The sequence below is a fragment of the Hypanus sabinus genome, chromosome 6, assembly GCF_030144855.1.
Source record: "Hypanus sabinus isolate sHypSab1 chromosome 6, sHypSab1.hap1, whole genome shotgun sequence".
Lineage (NCBI taxonomy): Eukaryota > Metazoa > Chordata > Chondrichthyes > Myliobatiformes > Dasyatidae > Hypanus > Hypanus sabinus.
This window is the reverse complement of record NC_082711.1, coordinates 81,339,152-81,354,711: the sequence shown is the minus strand read 5'-3', so window position 1 is coordinate 81,354,711 and position 15,560 is coordinate 81,339,152. Positions and strand designations below refer to the sequence as shown.

General features: G+C 44.2%; 1 long non-coding RNA gene across 1 annotated transcript in view; it reads left to right on the top strand.

The window, feature by feature from the left end:
• Positions 1–15,560, top strand: part of LOC132395624 (uncharacterized) — an 18,206-nt gene extending 2,646 nt beyond the window's left edge. Inside the window, exons 2-3 of the long non-coding RNA XR_009512698.1 lie at positions 11,847–11,915; positions 12,691–15,560. This is a non-coding gene — a long non-coding RNA (uncharacterized LOC132395624). The remainder of the gene's footprint in view (positions 1–11,846; positions 11,916–12,690) is intronic.

Here is a 15,560-nt window from a genome sequence, read left to right as displayed (position 1 = left end):
ATCAGTTTTACACAGGAACAGAGTCCAAATGAATAGATACAGAAAGACAGTAACATTTAAGTCACATGATCTGCTGTCAATTGATATGATATCACATGTTTAGACACTATACAGTCAGATATGTGGTAAGGATATCATACAATTAAATGTTTCCAGTCAAGTAAGTCAATCTTCTAAAGATGCATTTAACTGTTTGGCTTGATTTGCATCACCAAAGAAAATAAAGAAATTTTAAATCTACCATTGAGTTTGCTCCAAGGTTCTCAGTTTAGGATTGTTAGATTGATGAGAAACTATGTTAATTGATATGGGTTAATAGGTTTAATTTTATTGTAATAAAATCTAAACTTTGAATATTAAACCAATCTCTTCTTAACAATTAACGAACAATATTCTACTTAGCTGGTGTTACTTCTCTCGCTCTCTGCCCCCTGCAACCAAACTCTCTCCCTGTTATTTTGTCTCTCTTAATTAGATGTTGAACTGACATCATATGTCCTCCTGGCAGCATGACTATATCAGACAAAATTCATTGTCCTTGTTACCAGTCATTTTTGCTGCAGGGGAATGATGTGTCATCTGATTCCAGTTGGCAGCTTCTAATTACATGATCCCCAAGCTGTTAGTGTTGGCTTTCAATAAACCAAAATACAAAGGATCTCCTTAAGCGATATTGCTAATATAGGTTCCAATGTACATTAAAACAGCTATTGTTTGTACAAATTGTCACCTTTTATCTACCATTCAGGGCCCTAAACAGCTGAGGCGACACTTCACCTGCGAGTCACTTGGGGTCATCTACAGTATCCGGTGCTCCCAATCTGACCTGCAGAGAGACCTGACACAGATTGGGAGACCACTTCGTCCAGCGAAGACCCAGGAGAATTTTTTTGCCAGAATAATTGGGATCTTCCGGTGGCCATCCATTCCCATGTGCCACTCCACGAGCTCCTTCACTGTCACGATGAGGCCACACTCAGGTTGGAGGAGCAACACCTTTCATTCCGTCTGGGTAGCCTCCAACCTGATGGCATGAACATTGATTTCTCAAACTTCCGGTAATGCCCCAATGCCCCCCCTTCACCTTTCTCCATTCTCATTTCCTTCAATCACCTTATCTCCTTACCTGTCCATCACTTCCCTCTCCCTTTTCTTTTTCCATGGCCTCCTGCCCCACCCTCCTGGTTTCATCTATCTCGTTATGTTTCTTCCTCTCATTCCTCCTTCCCCACCCCCCCCCAACTTCCTTACTCTGACTACTCATCATTTTTTCCTAGTCCTGATGAAGGTCTTGGCCTGAAACGTTGACTGTACTCTTTTTCATAGATGCTGCCTGGCCTGCTGAGTTTCTCCAGCATTTTGTGTGCGTTGCTTGGAATTCCAGCATCTGCAGATTTTCTATCGTTTGCGTTTATCTCATGATAGTACTTTTGCAGGAGGAACATACATTCTACAGACTTGAGCACATAGTCCAGTTTAGCACATTCGGCCCCCGATACTCCTGCATTGTGTAATCCAGTTTCTCCAGATCCTTTAATCTTCATGCTTTGTGCTTTGTTCCTGCTGGAGGATTGATCTTCCAGATGAGAAGTTAAAATAACTCCTTTTCCCCGCTATTCTTTCCCTCGGCCATTAGGCTCTATAATGAGTCAACCTATAGCTGGGGAAGTGATGACCACCCCCCCCCCCCCAGACTGTCTGAGGGAACTTATTTTTTATTCTTTCCTACTTCTAATATTTGTATAGCTGTGCACTTGTAATGCTACTGTGACATCAGTTTCCTTTGGGATCAATAAAGTATCTATCCAAGGATTGATATACACATTCCTTGGCATGTTAGTGGAAATAACTGAGAACTCTCTTGGTGTACTAATGAGTTCTTATCCTTAGATAAATAGGGATAATAGATTTTAAAAAGAGAGATAATAAATCCCCAAAGACCCTCTGATTTCAGTCTAAGGCCGACGTGACAATATGCTTCGGGAGGGTGAACCCACAGAAAGCATCTGGCTCAGATGGGTACATGGCCGAGTACTAAATACCTGTGCTGACCAACTGGCAGCAGTGTTCACTGAGATCTTTAACCTTGCTCTTCAGCAGAGTGAGGTACCCACTTGCTTCAAGCAGGCTTCAATTATACTGGTGCCTAAGAAGAACATGCTGATCTGTCTCAATGACTATCATACAGTAGCACTTACATCCACTGTGATGAAGTGTTTGGAGAGGTTGGTGATGAAACATATCCACTCCAATTTGCCAACTGACATAAAAGGTCCGCAACGGATGCTATTTCATTGGCTCTTCACTCAATCCTGGAACATCTGGAAACAAAGAGGCTTATATCAGGGTGCTCATTGCCTACGGCTCAGCACTCAATGCCATCAACCCCTCCAAATGAATTAAAAAGCTTCAAGATCTTAACCACAATACCTCCTTGTGCAATTGGATCTTCAATTTCCTCACTTGTAGACCCCAGTCATTTGGGATTGGCAACATCTCCACCACGATCTCCATCATCGCAGGTGCTCCACAGTGCTGTGTGTTTAGCCCTCTGCTCTACTCGCTTTAGACTTATAACTGTGTGGCTAAGCATGGTTCTAATGCTATATTTATGTTTTGTGATGATACCACTATCTGTGGCTGAATCAAAGGTGGTGACAAATCAGCATTTAGAAGGGAGATTGAAAATCTGGCTGAGTGGTGCCACAACAACAACCCCTTACACAGTATTAGCGAGACTAAGGAGCTGATGCTTGACTTCAGGTGGAGGAAGCTGGATGTCATTGGAGGAATCAGAGGTGGAGAGAGTCTGCAGCTTCAAACTCCTTGGTGCTATCATTTCAGATGAACTGTACTGGGCCCAGCACATAAGTCAGTTATGAAGAAAGCATGACATTGCCCCTACTTCTTTAGAAGTTTGAGAAGACTCTGAGGTACTGCTATGGATGTGTGGTGGAGGGTATTTTGACTGTTGCATCACAGCCTGGTTTGGAAATACCAATGCCCTTGAACAGAAAATCCTACCAAAAAAAAAGTAGTGTATTTGGCCCATTCCATCATAGATAAAGCCCTCCCCACCACTGAGCACATCTACATGGAGCACTGTTGCCAGAAAGCAGCATCCAGCATCAGGGACCCACCCCCACCACTAGGGTTATGCTCTCTTCTTGCTGCTGCCATCAGAAAGAAGGTACGCCTCAAGATTCTCGCCACCAAGCTCAGGAAAAATTATTACCCCTCAACCATTAGGCTTATGAGCCAAAGGGGCTAACCTCACTTGCCCAATTACTGTACTGTTCCCCCAACCTATGAACTGACTTTCAAGGTCTCTTTATCTCATTCTCTACATTTATTGCTTATTTATTTAACACTATTATTACTTATTTTTCCTTTGTATTTGCACAGTTTGTTATCTTTTGCACATTGGTTGTTTGCTGTGTTGGGTGCTGACTTTAATTGACTCTATTATGGTTCTTGGATTTACTGAAGATGCCTGCAAGAAAATGAATCTCTGGGTTATATATGGTGACATATATATATTTTGATAATAAATTTATTTTAAACTTTGGAATGGTCAAATCCTCCATTGTACTTGCTGCATGGAGGCTGTGTAAGGAAATAGATAGCTGCATTTCACAACAAGGGAAGATAATAACATTGGAGAGTCACGTGCTCACACAGGACCTTGGAAAAACAATAAGGAAGTGCTGTAGAAAGTCAGCTGATAATTAGATAGGCACAAAGAAAGCTTGCTAAAGCATTGACTCTCCACTCCGTCGTGGAGCACCTAGGCAATGACAATACATACATAAGGCTGCTGTTAATCAAGAACCTATCAATCTCCACTTTAAATATACCCAATGACTTGGCATCCATAGCTGTCTATGACAACGAATTCCACAGCTTCATCACACTATGACTAAAGAAGAAATTCCTCTTCATCTATTCTAAAGGAACATGCCCCTAATCAGAGGCTGTGACCTCTGGTCCTAGAATCCCCCACAACAGGAAACATTCTCTCCACACCCACTCTATCTAGGCTTTTCAATATTCAAAAGCTCCCTCCCCCCCCCCCCCCATTCTTCTGGAGTATGGGCAGTCAGCCATCAACTGCTTCTCACACGTTAACCCTACCGTTCCCAAAATCACTTCTGTGAACTTCCTTTGGATACTCTTGAGTGCTAGCACATCTTTTCTTAGATAAGGGACCCAAAATTGCTCACAACACTCCAAATGTGATCTGACCAATGCATTATAAAGTCTCAGCATCACGTACTTGCTCTTATATTCTAGTCCTCCCAAAATGAGTGCTAAAATTGCAATTTCCTTCCTTACCAAAGTTAACTTGCAAGTTAACCTTTAGGGAATCTTCCATGAGTACTCCCAAGTCCCTTTGCATCACAAATTTCTGGATTTTCTTCCTGTTTAGAGAATAGTCTACGCCTTTATTCCTTCTACCAAAGTGCATGACCATAAGCTTCCCTACACTGTATTCCATCTGCCACTTCTTTGCCATTTTCCTAATCTTTCTCAGGTCCTTCTGCAGACTCCCTGCTTCCTTAGAACTACCTGCCCCTCAACCTATTTTTGTATCATCCACATACTTGGCCACAAAACTATCAATTCTGTCATCCAAATCTTTGACATACAATGTGAAAAGAAACAGTCCCAACACCATCCCCTGCGGAACAGCACGTGTCACTGGCACTCAACTAGAAGAGACCTCCTTTATTCCCACTCTGCTGCTGCCAATCAAACAATTTTCTATCCATGCCTATCTATTTCCCTGAAATACCATAGCTCTTATTTTGTTAAGCACCTTGTCAAAGACCTTCTGAAAATCCAAGTACACAACATCAACCAATTTTCCTTTATTATCCTGCCTGTTATTTCCTCAAAGAATTGCAACAGATTAGTCAAGCAACATTTCCCCTTGAAGAAACCATGCTGACTTGGGACTATTTTATCATGAGATTACAAGTACCCCAAAACCTCATCCTTAACATGGGCTCCCAACATCTTCCCAACCACTGAAGTCAGACTAATTGGCCTGCAATTTCCTTTCTAATGCCTCACTCCTTTCTTAGAGGTCAGTGATATCTCTGGACCAGTTGGTCTGCTAATTGGAGCCCCCATCTCTACTTCCTGTTCTGGGAACAGTGGAGGATGATACCCATAATGGCATTTGAAATCCTGACAGACAAACGCTGTAAGTGTGTTCTGCATAAGCTCCGCCTAGTTCAGATTGTCACTCTAGGTGATGGGGTTCCCCAAGGCTAGACATCTGAGTGTTCTCTCTAGGTCCTGGTTGACCCTCTCCATTTGCCCATTAGTTTGCAGATGAACCCAGAGGCCCCAGTGAGCTCACAAAAAGCCTTCCAAAAGGCAAACTTGGGGCTGCTATCGGAGATGATGTCCTGAGGGGCCATGAATCCTGAAAACATGCTGTAACATGACCTTGGTGGTCTCTGGAGCAGATGGTAGTTTGGAAGGGGGTGCAAAGCACAGGCCTTGGAGAATTGGTCTGTGACAGCCATGGTTACAGATGCCAGAGCTTCTTGTATGTAGTCCTCCATGGCTTTTCTCTCTGGGGCTGACAAAGAGTAGAGCCATCCTGGAGGACAAGTAACTTGGTAGCAGATCGATGGCACTGTTGAAGTCCCAGTGAGGTGGTAGAGTGGTGGTCATTTTCTTGCTGAGTTCCTCCATCAGGTCTGAATATTCTGGAGGTGTTCAAGGTTTCTCAGAAGGTGTCTTAGGGCTCTTTTGGAGGCATTTCTCTTTGCTCTGGTTTGCCAAGTCTGGTTTCGACACCAGCTGTCCAATTGACTCTCAGGTTGTGAGATGACAGTCAGAGATGAGTGTTATCTCTGTAGAGTGAATGAGACGAAGCTGGATTGATTCCATATGTTGGCCAATCGGGAGCTTGTCTGGAGATGTTCAGTGGTTGACCAAACCTGGCACCAAAGATCTCCCATCCAGTGTCACGGCAGCAAGCCACAGGTTGAGACACAAAAAGGGGATTTTCAATCTTCTGGCCAGTCCGAGATACAAAATGTTCTTCACTTCCCCACTGCACCAGAGTCAATAAAGGTGTCTAGGGAATGTTTTGGACTTCCTATGAAAGCGACACAGGGACCACTCTGGAGGGAACCGAACCAGGGTGAGGCCAGTAACTGTCTCAACCCTCCCTATACTGTACGGTCTTGGGGGTTTCCCAGCAGTTTGGGATAGGAGGTGTGATCATTTCCAGCCTCTCCCAAACAAATTCAACGCTTCTCCCTCCTTCTGTCTTTCAGCTTGAGGAAGCCTGGTCTGGCCTATTTCCATAGGCTCCTTGGATCCTGGGAGCCACAGCAGTTGAGGAGGAGTCCTAGTTGATTTGACTTCTCCCGTGAGCCATGTCTGTGTCATTCTGCATTTAGAATACTTCTTTGGGATGCATCTATCCTGTACCTTCTGATTGCTCCGAGAAATTCCAGCCATTGCTGCTCTGCTATAATCCTTGCCAGTTTCCCCTTAAAATCAGTTTTGGCCAGCTCCTCCCTCATGCCTCTAAAATTCTCTTTACTCCACTGTAATAATAATACATCTGACTTCAGCTTGTCCCTCCCAGATTGCAGAGCGAATTCTATCATATTATGATCACTGACTTCTAAGGGTTCCTTTATCTTAAGCTCTCTAATCAATTCCTATTAATTGCACAATACCCCATCCTGAATAGCTGATGCCCTATTAGGCTCAACCATGAGCTGCTTGAAATAGCCATCTTGTAGGCATTCTACAAACTGCCCCCCTTGCGATCCAGCACCATGTTGATTTTCCCAATCTACCTGTGTATTTAAATCCCCCGTGACTGTTGCAAGGTTGCCTTGTTGACATGCCTTTTCATTCTCCTGTTGTTATTTGGAGCTCACATCTTTGCTACTGTTTGGAAGTCTGTGTATAACTCCCATCAAGGACTTTTTACCCTTGCTGTTCCTTAGCCCGACCCTCAAGGATCACCTCTTTCTAAGGATATGATTTCAATTTTTTAAACCAGCAGATCCACCCCACCTCCTCTGTCTACCTGTCTGTAAGTTTGATACAATGTGCTTTCTTGGACTTTAAGCTCTTAGCTATAATCTTCCCTTAGCCATGACTCAGTGATGCCCATAACATCATATCTGCTCATTTCTAACTGTACTACAAGTTCATCTACCTTATTCCACACACTGTACACATTCAAATATAACACCTTCAGTCCTGTATTCAGTGCCCTTTTTGATTTTGTCTCCCTTTTACATTGCAACCCATCTTACTGACTGCAGTTTTTCACCATCAGCCGCCTATCCTCGCTAGCAGTCTCACTACTCACGGCCTCTGTTTGTAAACCCACTGCCCCATCACACTCAGCCCTATCACACCTGTTCTACAGGTCATACCTGCCCCAGAAGAGATCCCAATGATGCAGAAATGTGAACCCCTACCCCCTGCACCAGTTCCTCAGCCACTCATTCATCTGCCAAAATCATCCTATTACTACCCACACTGGCGTGTATCATGGGCAGCAATCCAGAAATTATTACTATGGTGATCCTGCTTTTTGGCATTCTACCTAGCTCCCTAAAATCTCTCTTCAGGACCTCCTCTCTTTTCCTACCTGTGTCATTGATGCCAATATGTACCAAGACTTATGGCTGCTCACCATCCCACTTCAGAATGACATAGACCCAATTTGAGACATCCCTGACCCTGGGACCTGGGACACATCTAACTATGGAATCTCTGATCACTACAGCAGTTCACTTCTCTTCTCATCTGAGAGACAATGCCAGACTCAGTGGCAGAGAGCTGATTGCTGTGGCTTCCTCCTGTTAGGTGATTCTCCCTCTACAGTATCCAGAATGGTTTACTTATCATTGAGGGGAATGGCCACAGGGACATTCTATACTAGCTTCTATTTCCCTTCCTTCTCCTGACAGTCACCCAGTTACCTGCCTCCTGCAACCTGGGGGTTACTAATTCCCTGTAGTTCCTATCTATCGTTTACTCCGTCTCCTATCCTTTGTGACAGAGTGGGTCTGCCTACACTGTTACTCCTTGGCAGAGAGTTTGTTTTGGAGGCAGACCACCGTGCCTTGTCCTGAATCCACACCATGAAGGATTGGAATGCTCCCATTACCAGATGGTTTCTAGTCCTGCAACCCTTCCATTTCACAATCCATCACAAAGTGGACAGCTGGAATGTAACTGCAGAAATTCTTTGCAGTTTACCCAGCTTGGGTAAACTAGAAGAGAGGGGAGGGTAATGTGACAGAGCAAATCTGCCACAAGCAATTTCTTTCTCCTTCCACCTGCCAGTAGCCCTCTAATTCTCATTATCCTGGCTGGTAGTGCTCAGGGTGCACGCACTAGGCTAATGCACAACATGGACACTTGTTTGTACTTGCAGACTTCAGGGCAGTGGCATTCTTGGACCTATCCTGCGTGTTGTTGTTTACAGTCTCAGGGAGGGTGATGGGTGGGGTGTCTGAAAACAGGCGCCTCTTTGTGATGGCAGATGCTCCATTCTGGCTCTGTGGAAGAGTCCCCGGCTCCTGAAAGATGATTAGTTGTGCAATATTATTGTGGTGAAGGTATTTACAGACATTTATGATTGTGAAGGAGGAAATGAATTCCTGTAATTTGGTTTTTGTATAATTGTTCAGGCTCCTGGTAACAACTCCTCAACATTCCAAAGAATGGACTAACCTTTTTCTCCTCGAGTAAGGAGATCCCTACTTGAAAGTTCAGTTGGTGTAAGTGGGCAAGGGGGAGAGGGTGTGGAGTATTACTTTAGACAGATGTATTGGAGCTGTAGTCCTAAAAGTCTGATGCTAACAACTCATTTTCTCTTTTGTCATTTTTGTTATTTTGCCATTTTTTGCACTTTTTCCTAAGTTTTCACCTCTGGCACACCATCAACAAACTTGCACTGAATGTGCTATTGCAGCCTGACATCTGACTTTTAAAGTCCACACCTTCATAAGGGCACATGACCCTCACCAAAACCCACAGTGTGACAGGCTGATTGTCATTGAGTTGTAGCTGCATTTCCTTAACACATTGTCTGAGGAGCTGCAGCTCGGTGCACCTGGTGCAAATGTGGTTATCTGGGAGGCCGTTGGTCTCCCAGAATTCCCACATCACATGCAAAGAATACAACATTGCCCCTGAAGTCAGTCTCACTGCTGCAACTATGCCCTAACAGACAACAAATAAAAAATAAAGAAGAAACGTACCAGATACTTATCTCACCCAAGCCTGGTGAGCCAACGCCAAAGCCTCCACACTCTAACACTGGCCTAATCACACAATGGCCACTCCGCTTGCGTCTGCCTTATTTTTATTTGTCCTTGCTAGTGAATCCTGTACACTGATCGGGTGCAGTTCAAATTGCAAAAGCTGCCACAAAACACCACTTCCCTCATTTTCAGTCATGGACCTGTGTGAAGTCGCCTCTTCTTCTCGCGTTCCCATTCACTGACTGGCCACACTTAATACTTCCAGGGTGCAGTGCCCCAGGCAAGGGCTCTTCCAGTAAGAGCGAGATGATGTAAGCCACCTTACTGCATTCCATTGGGAACTTGGATAGCTGTAACTCAAAGGCCAAGGAGCATTGTACCAGGAATCTTCAGCATTACTGTCATACAGCTCAGCAGTCAGTAGGTGCAGTGATGTCTCACAACTATTGATAGAGTCTCCAGCTTGAATGTGCCAAGAACTGTCAGCTACTCAAGTCAAACAAACTCAGATCTTGCCTACCAGAGAGAGAGTTTCTAGAGATTGATAAGGATCTCCTGAAGCATGTAGTCAATTCTGCCTACAGTTGCTCCTGGGTAGGCCAGTGCAGTTTGCAGATGTTCATACACTGCTGGGTTCATGGTGGCTCAATCATGCTGTAACAAGAGAGCTGTGGATGTTTGTCAACCCAAGTGCAGAGTAAAGTCCAGAATTAACTCGGACTCAAAATAAACAAGACGGCACAAACAAGGTCCAAAAAGGCATAATTACAAACAGTACATAAGAAATAGGAGCAGGAGTAGGCCATCTGGCCCTTTGAACCTGCCCGGCCATTCAATAAGATCATGGCTGATCTGTCCGTAAACTCAGCTCCATCTACCTGCCTTTTCCCCATAACCCTTAATTCCCATACTATGTAAAAATCTATCTAACTGTATCATAAATATATTTAGTGAAGACGCCTCAACTGCTTCCCTGGGCAGAGAATTCCACAGATTCACCACTCTCTGGGAAAAACAGTTTCTCCTCATTTCCATCCTAAATCTTCTCCCCTGAATTTTGATGCAATGTCCCCTAGTTCTAGTCTCACCTACTGATGGAAACAACTTTCCTACTTCTATCTTAGCTATCCCTTTCAAAATTTTGTATGTTTCTTCTGAATTCTAGAGAGTATAGTCCCAGGCAACTCAATCTCTCCTCATAGGTTAACCCCTTCATCTCTGGAATCAACTGCTGAACCTCCTCTGAAATGCCTCCAAAGCCAGTATATTCGTCCTCAAGTATGGAGACCAGAACTGCACACAGTACTCCAGGTACGGCCTCATCAGTACCCTGTATAGTTGCAGCATGACCTACCTGCTCTTGAATTCAATCCCGCTAGCAATGAAGGTCAACATTCCATTTGCCTTCTTAATAACCTGTTTTACCTGCAAGCCAACTTTTTGCAATTCATGCACAAACACTCCCAAGTCCCTCTGCAAACAAGTATGCTGCAATCATTCACAATTTAAATAATAATCTGCTCTTCTATTATTACTTCCAAAGTGAATGATCTCACATTTACCAATGTTGTATTCCATCTGCCAGACCTTGGCCCACTCACTTAACCTATCTATATCCCTCTGCAGACTTTCCACGTCCTCTGTACAATTTGCTTTTCCACTCAGTTTAGTGTCATCAGCAAATTTTGCTGTGCTACACTCAGTCCCCTCTTCCAAATCATCAATGTAAATGGTAAACAGCTGTGGGCCCAGCACCGACCTCTGCGGCACCCCACGCACCACTGACTGCAACCGGAGAAACACTCACTTATACCAACTCTCTGCCTTCTATCAGTTAACCAATCCACTATCCATGCCAATATACTTCCTCCAACTCCACTCATCTGTATCTTATTTATAAATCTCTTGTGTGGCACCTTATCGAACGCCTTCTGGAAATCCAAGTATACGACATCCACCTGTTCCCCTCTATCCACTACACACGTTATGTCCTCAAAGAACTCCAGTAAGTTTGTCAAACAGGACCTGCCCTTTCTGAACCCATGCTACGTCTGTCTAATGGAACCACTCCTTTCTAAATGTTTTGCTATTTCTTCCTTAATGACAAGACAGTAGTATAAGAAATGGAACTTCTATAATTAAGCACTGAGCACTTCAGCACAGACTTTCCATGACAGAATGTGGCACGTAATAATTGGCAGTCTGAGTCTAAAGGGACTGCAGCAGCTAATCATACTCGGGGGAACTGGAGTGCCGAAACCTGGATGCCTGCTGTGTGACAGAGTGGGTCTGCCTCAGATAATTTGTCTACACTGTTACCCCCTTAGCAGAGAGTTTGTTTTGGAGGCAGACCACTGTGCCTTGACCTGATCCACACCATGAAGGATCAGAATGCTCCCATTACCAGATGGTTTCCAGTCCTGCATCCCTTCCACTTCATGATCCATTACAGTGCGGACAGCTGGAATGTCACTGCAGATTAGCTTTGTAGTTTACCCAACTTGGGTAAACTGGAAGAGAGGGAGGGTAATGTGACAGAGAGTATGCCACAAGTAATTTCTTTCTGCTTCCACCTGGCAGATGCTCTATGCTGGCTCAGTGCAAGCGCTCAATTTGGAGATGGGAAAGAGTGCTGGCTGCTGGAAAATGGTTAGTTGTTGATTGATTTTATTGTGCAATGTTACTGAGATCTTATTGTGATGAATGTATTTGCAGACATTTACAAATATGTTTTCTTTGAGATGTATCTATCCTACACTTTCTGAATTACTCACAGAAAGTCCAGCCATTGCTGCTCTGCTGTCATCCCTGCTAGTGTCCCCTACAATCCACTTTGACCAGATCCTCTCTCTTGCCTCTGCAATCCCTTTTACTGCACTGTAATACTGATGCATCTAACTTTATCTTCTCCCTCACTAGTTGCAAATCATACAATGATCACTGGTCCCTAAGGGTTCCTTTAAGGTACTGATCAAGTCCTTTAAGGGTTCCTTTAAGCTCCCTGATCAAATCTGATTAATTACACAACAGGGGTACTCTGCACTGGCTGCCTATTTCCTTTCCCTCTCCTGACAGTCACCCAGTTACCTGCCTGCTGCAACATACCTCACTGTAGCTCCCATCTATCCCTTTCTTATTCTCCCCCATGAGCCAAATGCCATCCAGCTGCAATTCCAGTTCCCTAACATTCTCTCTAAGGAGCTGCAGCTCGATGCTCCCCATGCAGATGTAGAGATCAGGCGGACTGGAGGTCTTCCAGGATTCCCGCATCTCACACAAAGAACATACCACTCACTCTAACTAATTCTCCCCACACAGACAAAGAAAGAAAAAAAAACTTAGAGTCTTTGTCTCATCTAAGATGCTTGAGTCTAAGCTTGAACACTCTGACAAAGCCTGACCATTCTTTCCCTTCCCTCTGCAGCTGGGCCCTTGACTTTCTCATTGGGAGACCACAGACAGCAGGATCAGTGAAAACTTCTCCTCACTGACAATCAACACAAGCACACCTCAAGGATGCATGCTTGGTCCACTGCTCTACTCTCTCTGCACTCATGATTGTGTGGCTAGGAACAGCTCAAATGCCATTTATTGATTCACAGCATTATTATTGATAAAGTTTCAGATGGCGATGAGGAGGTGTACGGGAGTGAGGAACATTGGGTAGATGAGTAGTGTCACAAAAATAACCTCACGTTTAGCATCTGTACAACCGAGCAATTGATTGTGGACTTCAGGAAGGGGAAGTCAGGAAAACGCTCACCAGTCCTCGTCGACGGGTCAGCGGTAGAAAGGCTGAGGAGCTTCAGGTTCCCGAGTGTCAGGATTTCAAAGGATCTGTCCTGGGCCCAACACATAGATGCAATCATGGAGAAGGTGTGCCAGTGGCTATGCTTCATCAGGAGTTTAAGGAGATCTGTTCTGTCACCAAAGACACTTGCACATTTCTACAGGTGTCTAGTGCAGAATATTCTGAATGGTTGTGTCTGCGACTGGAATGGAGGCCCCAAATCAAAGGTTTAAAAGATGCTCCAGAGGGCTGTTGGCTCTGCCAGCTTTATCACAGGCACAAACGTCTCCACTGTGGAAGACGTCCTCAAGAGACATTGCCTCAAGAAGATAGTGTCCATCATGAAGGAACCCTACCATTTGGGACATGTCCTCATGACTACCACCAAAGAGAAGATACAGGAACCTGAAGACAGGTTTAGAAACAGCTTCTTCCCCTCTGCCATCCGATATCTGAATGGTCCATGAATCATCTGAATCACAGTCAGGGGCTTCAACCAAGCTTGTTTGAAGAAATTCCACTCAATTACCATCAGCATATAACCTGTAGCATAGCATCAGAGGTCGCAACATATAGACCACTGTTTCAATAAGATAAGTAATGATTACCCATCCATGCCCCAAACCACATTTTGGTAAATCAGATCACTAGGCTGTCTTTCTCCGACCTGCATACAAGCAGAGGCTAAAGAGCTCCAGAGATTCGGACAAAAACAAGGCGGTTGCAGGAAGCAGAGGAATGGCTACAGGATTGCTTCAAGTCAGTGCACCGGGCCATGTTAAAGGATTCATCTGTGGTCCTGAATGGCATGGACATTATAAAAAAAACAATCGGAGATGAGTGTGTCTGCACAAAATTATTCAGTCTTCCCCAGTCAGAAGCCTTGAATGAACCATGAGATCAGTAATCTGCTGATGGCCAAATCAGAGGCATTCTAGTCTGATGACCAAGAAAATTACAAGAGGTCCAGGTACGATCACTGGAAAACCACCTCATGGGTGAAGTGCCAATTCTGGACTAAACTTGAATCAATGAAGGATACTTGACAGTTGTGGCAGGGCTTGAATACTGTCACCTCTTCTAAGTGAAATCAAGTGACAAAGGTGACATCAGTGCTTCACGTCCTGATGAGCTGAATGCCTTTCGTGTTCACTTTGTCCGTCAAAACATGGAGGAACCATCAGGAATGTCCACATTTCCCAGTGATTCTGGGACTTTAGTTTCTGAGGCCGATGTGCAAGCAGCCTTGAGAATGGTGAATCCATGAAAAGTATCCGGCCCATACGGAGTACCTGACCAAGTAATAAAGACCTGTGCTGATCTATTGGCTGCAGTGTTACTGAGATCTTTAACCTCTCGTTTTGATAGTTCGTGCTACCTGCTTCAGGCAAGCTTCATTTATACCGGTGCCCAAGAGGAGCATGGTGGCCTGTCTCAATGATTATCACCCTGTAGCACTTAAATCCAGAGTGATGAAGTGTTTTGAGAGTGTTGTAATGAAACATTCCAAATCCTGCAAAGAAACGACTTAACTCCAATTTGCCTACCAGAGCATCAGGATCACAGCATATGCCATCTCATTGGCTCTTTATTTAACCCTGGAACATCTGAACAGCAAAGATCTATACACCAAGATGCTCTTTATTGACTACAGCTCAGCATTCAATACCATCATCCCCTTGAAACTAATCGATAAGCTCCAAGACTTTGGCCTCAGTACCTCCTTATGCAATTGGATCCTTGATTCCCTCACTTGCAGACCCCAGTCAGTTCAGATTTGCCACAGTATCTTCTCCATGATCTCCATCAGCACAGATGCACCACAAAACAGTGTGCTTAGTCCACTGCTCTACCCGCTCTACACTTATGACTGTCTAAAGCACAGCTGCAATGCCATATTCAAGTCTGCGGACTGTCACAGCCAGAATTAAAGGTGGTGATGAATCAGCATATAGGAGGGAGATTGAAAATCTGGTAGAGTGGTACTGTAACAATAACCTGTTACTCAAAGGCAGCAAGACCAAGGAGCTGATTATTGACTTCAGGAGAAGGAAACCGGAGGTCCATGAGCCAGTCCTCATTGGAGGATGAGAGGTGAAGAGGGTCAGCAGTTTCGAATTCCATCAGGAAGAAGGTACAGGAGACTCAGGACCCATACCACCAGGTTCAGGAACAGTCATTACCCCTCACAGCCATCAGGCACTTGATCCAAAAGGGATAACTTCATTCAAATTCATTTGCCCATCACTGAAAAGTTCCCACAACCCATGGAATCTTTTAAGGACTCTTCGTGTCACATTCTTGACATTTATTGCTTATTTATTTATTACTATTTCTTTCTTTTTGTATTTGCCTGCTTATTGTCTTCTTCACTCTGGTTGAATGTCCAAGCTGGGGTGGCATTTCATTAATTCTGTTATGGCTATAATTCTATAGATTTATTGAATATGCCCACAAGAAAATGAATCTCAGGGTTGTATATGGTGACATATATGTACTTTGTA